Genomic DNA, 4,745 nt, shown 5'->3' on the forward strand with positions numbered 1-4,745 from the left:
CATTTAAAAAAAAATTGTTTTTGTTTTATTATTTATGTAAAAAATTGGGTGTAGAAAATTTTAGGTACCGGTGTGTAGGGAGGGTGGATAGGGAGGTGGGTGTGGGTGGGGGTGTGTGGGTTTTGGGGGTGTGTGTTTGGGGGGTTTTTTGGTGTGGTGTGGTTTGTTGTGTGTTGGGTGTGGGGTGTGTGTGTGTGTGGTGTGGTGTGTTTGTGGTGTGGGTGGTTGTGTGTGTGTGGGGTGTGTTGGTGTGGGTGTGTGGGGTTGGGTGGTTGTGTGTGTGTGTGTGTGTGTTTTTGTTTTTGTGTGTGTGTGTGTGTGTGTGTGTGTGTGTGTGTGTGGGGGTTTGTTGTGTTTTGTGTGTGGGGTGTGTGTGGTTTGGGTGTGTGTGGTGTGGGGTGGGGTGTGTGTGTGGGTTTTTGGGGTGTGGTGTGTTGTGTGGTGTGTGTGGTGTTTGTGTGTGTGTGTGTGTGTGTGTGGTGTGGGTGGTGTGGGTTTTTTGGGGTGGGGGTTTTGGGGGGGGTTGTGGTGTGTGTGTGGGTGGTGGTGTGTTTTTGGGGTTGTGGGGTTTGTGTTTGGTTTTGTGTGTGTGTGTGTGTGTGTGTGTGTGGGGTGGGGTGGTGTGGGGGTGTGTGTGTGTGTGTGTGTGGGTTGTGTGTGGGGTTTGGTGGGGTTGTTGTGTGGGTGGGTTGTGTGGTGTGTGTGGGTGTGTGTGGGTGTGGGGGTTGGGGTGTGGTGTGTGTGGGGGTGTGGGTGGTGTTGGTGTTTGGGTGTTTGGGGTTTTTGGTGGGTTTGGGGTGTGTGTGTGTTGTGTGGTGGGGGGGTGGGGGTGGGGGGGTTTTGGGGGGTTTTGGGTGTTTGTTTGGGGGGGGTGTGGGGGGGGTTTTGTTGTGGGTGGGGGGGGTGTGGTGGGGTGTGTGGTTTGGGTTTGTGTGGTGTGGTGTGGTGTGGGGTGTGGTGTGTGTGTGTGGTGTGTGGTGTGTGGTGTGTGTGTTTGGGTGTGTGTGTTTTTTGTGTGGTGGTGTTGTGGGTTTTTTGTCCCCCTTCCCCTTCTAAATTTTTTTTTCCCCCCCTTTTTTGTTTTTTCCCCCCCCGGGTTCTAAAGTATGTCCTCCTCAAATTTTATTGAAATCGGTCTACCGGTATAGATTTTATGCAGATTTTCCTTTTTTTGAAAAATGTGTTTTACGCTGCCGCTTTCTCAATATTTGAGATAGCGATTTATTTTTATTTTTATTATATTTTCCAGTCTTTTCTACCCCTATTTCATATATAATTGGTTAAAATTTGATTGATCAGATCTTGTATTACACACATTTGAAATTTCGAAGAATTCGTACATACATAGAAGCTTTATAAAACTTGATCTGATCAATCAAATTTTAACCAATTATATATGAAATAGGGGTAGAAAAGACTGGAAAATATAATAAAATTAAAAATAAATCGCTATCTCAAATATTGAGAAAGCGGCAGCGTAAAACACATTTTTCAAAAAATTTGCTAACAAAACTTCCTCTATGAGAAAGCCAAAATAAATAAATACCGATAATTATACCTCGAATAAAATAAAAACTTGCACACTTAGGAACTATGAAGAAGCAATGTGCAAGTTTCTACTTGCACAATTAAAAACTACGAGGAAACAATGTGCAAGTTTCTACTTGTTTAATTTATTTACACACATGTCAATATATATTTTTATTTTAAATATTTTTTATAATTGAACATTTCAGTATATTGTATATTTTTACAGTATGATCGCTTTTTAATCTAGTTACATGTAAGCATATTGCCAATCTACAGCTCCATCGTTGTTAAAGTAATAAAGAAATTTTTCTCGGACTTCTGCTGCTTGTCGAGTACTGGAGTTGTTTCCTGAGCGAGTTATATCTGCCATGCCACTTAAGGTCTCCATATCTGCTCTCCAACTTCCTGGTACGAAACCGTTTTCGTTCTGTCTGTCAATTAATTCTGGTGTTACATATTGAATATTTTCTTCTTCATTTTAAGGTCTGCCATGCGTAACCAATTGTGGAGGCATACGGTTGCTTGCACAATTTTTATTGTATTATCAACACTTAGAATAATAGGTTTTCTAAAAATCCGCCACCTATTTGCTAGAATACCAAAGCTATTTTCAATTGTTCTTCTAGCCCTTGATAATCGATAATTGAATACGCGTTTTTCGTATTCAGTATTTTGTTTGCCCGGGTACGGTCTTAATAAATACGTTTTTAGTGGGAAAGCTTCATCTCCCACTAAACAATATGGCAGATTGTCTCCATTTTCAGAAATTGGTGCAGGCTTTGGTAGCTTCATTTCATTATTTTCAAATTTCTGACCAAATACGCTTTCCTTAAAGATTCCTCCATCGCTCCTTCGCCCATAAGCTCCAATATCAACAAATTGAAAAATATAATTGGCATCACATATAGCCAGAAAAACCACACTATGATTTCCTTTATAATTGTAGTAAAACGATCCTGCTTTGGCTGGACACTTAAAAGGAATAAAATACTTTCAGAATTTGAAAAAATTTATATGTATAAATATTATTCTATATCGTGAATAAATAATTTATCTTACTTGAGTAATTATATGTTTACCGTCGATGGCACCTATACAGTGTGGAAAGTTCCATTTATCCGCGAAATTATTTGCTACTGTTAGCCATTTGTCTTCACTCAAATCTGCAGGTAATACTATAGATGATAAATTGTTCCATAAAGCTTGACATGTTTCTGAGATAATGTTTGCAGCAGTAGTCAGACCAACTAAATACTGGTAACATATCGAAGAAATAGAATCGCCAGAAGCAAGATACCTAAACCAGGTTTATATTTTAAAATGCACAATACTTTACAATAAAAAATTATTAAATAATAAGAATTTGCAAATAAATTTGCATTTGTATAAGCATGCTTACCTTAATGTCATTAATAAACGCTCAGCAACATCTATAAGTTCCTTAATGTGATGTTGCTTAAATATATCTGCTCCAATTAAAAGTGTCAAATTTTCAAATTGAGTTGCAGACATTTGTATGTAATTATGTAAGTAAATATGTATGTATACTTTTCATTATACCAACTATTCTCTGCTTTAACAAATTATTTATGTTTCGTTAACTTAAACGCTTAATATTTGTAACAGAAATAATTTGTTAAAGCAGAGAATAGTTGGTGTATGAAAAGTACATGTAAATATCATTTCAAATTATGTTACACTTCTGACTTATACCAACCAAACAGTTGTCACGTGATCTGCTGCATGCGCGTGCGGCCACTGAGCATGCGCGTGTGGCCGCAGGGCATGGTCGTAGTCGCTGCATCTCGTCGGTATATGACAGGAATCATAACCTGATTCCTGTCAACTTTAACCGTTAATATCTCGCTTCGCGGGGCAGAGCGACACATTTTTCTGCCAGATTCGGTCGTTTCGTGCAAAAACGCGTCGATTAAGCCCAAGTTGAACGAAATCGGTGAGGAAGCCACTATTCTTCAGATTTACCTAATTATGAAACCTCAAATCTTCTAGAATAAGTTTAGGTAGCACAGCATGAAAGAATTCATGTACTTTTCTTTCTTGAAAAATAGGTGTTACCCAATGTTTCTTTTTAGTATATCTTCTTCTTTTCATATGTAAAAGTAAAGCTGTAACTGCAGCAACTTTCCTTTTTCGTACATTCATTTGATAGTAATGATTTACTTGCACATAATTAAATAACCACTGCATTTGTTGGTTATACCAAGTAATCCAGTTTATAACTGAGTCGTCCTCCATTAAAAAGGATTTTAAAAATTTTTGTTATTAATTAATAATTTAATTTACAATATATTTAAAAACACTTCAAAGCCCAAAACCATGTACAGTCGTTCACGGAAAGGTTGCAACACTTTTTTTTGGATGGGTTTTGGAACGCACGAATATTTAGAGACTACGAGCCACTGCGTCTAGGGAGTCGCCGTGACGGGCCGTGACCAGCAGTGAGCTGTAAGTGAGAGGTTAAGACAGCTGTCAAAAGAGCACATACAGGGTGTGTATACACAGCAAAAGACATCTTACAGCGTAACATCTGATAACAGGTAGGAACAAGACATCTTAAATAACGTATACTTTTTACGATATTTTAATTTAAATAAATAAATAAATAAATAAATAAATAAATAAATAAATAAATAAATAATTAAATAAATAAATAAGTCTATTTGAATTAAAATATTTAAATTAAAAAATAGAGTAATTAGATAGAGTAATTAGACATAATATGAGCTAAACGATTTGTTATATATTTCTATGCGTTGTAGAATTTTGCCAAAAAGGACTTGAATAAGAGAAAATTTTATTTTGCAATAAATATTCTAATATATTTATAATTATAAGTCAGATATATGATTTGCTTTACAAAGATGCAGACTGTAGTAACCATCATATATATTCTTGCAGATAATATAAAGAAACGAGGAACTGTCTCCTTGCGCAAACGTATATAGCACACTCTTCTGCGTGTTGACAAGTGGATGAGCATGAGTGGATACATCTATTTATGGCTTCCGTGAACCATTTCCAAGGAAAGTCCCACGACCACCTGCAGGTTTGAACGATAAATAAATATTCATTCAGAATAAAACACGAAAATTCGTTAGCCTAACTGGCAAAAAATTTTAATATTAATACAACAACGTTTCGACCTCTACTTTGGGTCCCCTTTTCAAATTATAAGTTATTTAGCAAAGATTGAA

General features: G+C 36.9%; 1 long non-coding RNA gene across 4 annotated transcripts; it reads left to right on the forward strand.

Moving 5' to 3' along the window:
- The first annotated feature begins 3,345 nt into the window (after positions 1–3,345).
- On the forward strand, positions 3,346–4,601 carry LOC143904554 (uncharacterized). Of its 4 annotated transcripts, none has more exons than XR_013258960.1 (3): positions 3,346–3,484; positions 3,859–4,088; positions 4,450–4,601. It is a non-coding gene; the product is annotated as an uncharacterized LOC143904554 (long non-coding RNA). The 4 variants fall into 4 exon arrangements; XR_013258962.1 differs by having other exon boundaries at positions 3,347–3,484; positions 3,876–4,088; XR_013258963.1 differs by having other exon boundaries at positions 3,347–3,484; positions 3,890–4,088.
- Positions 4,602–4,745: the final 144 nt, after the last annotated feature.

Source organism: Temnothorax americanus, unplaced genomic scaffold (genome assembly GCF_048541705.1).
Source record: "Temnothorax americanus isolate GAGA-0224 unplaced genomic scaffold, ASM4854170v1 Scaffold539, whole genome shotgun sequence".
In the NCBI taxonomy this organism is placed as follows: domain Eukaryota; kingdom Metazoa; phylum Arthropoda; class Insecta; order Hymenoptera; family Formicidae; genus Temnothorax; species Temnothorax americanus.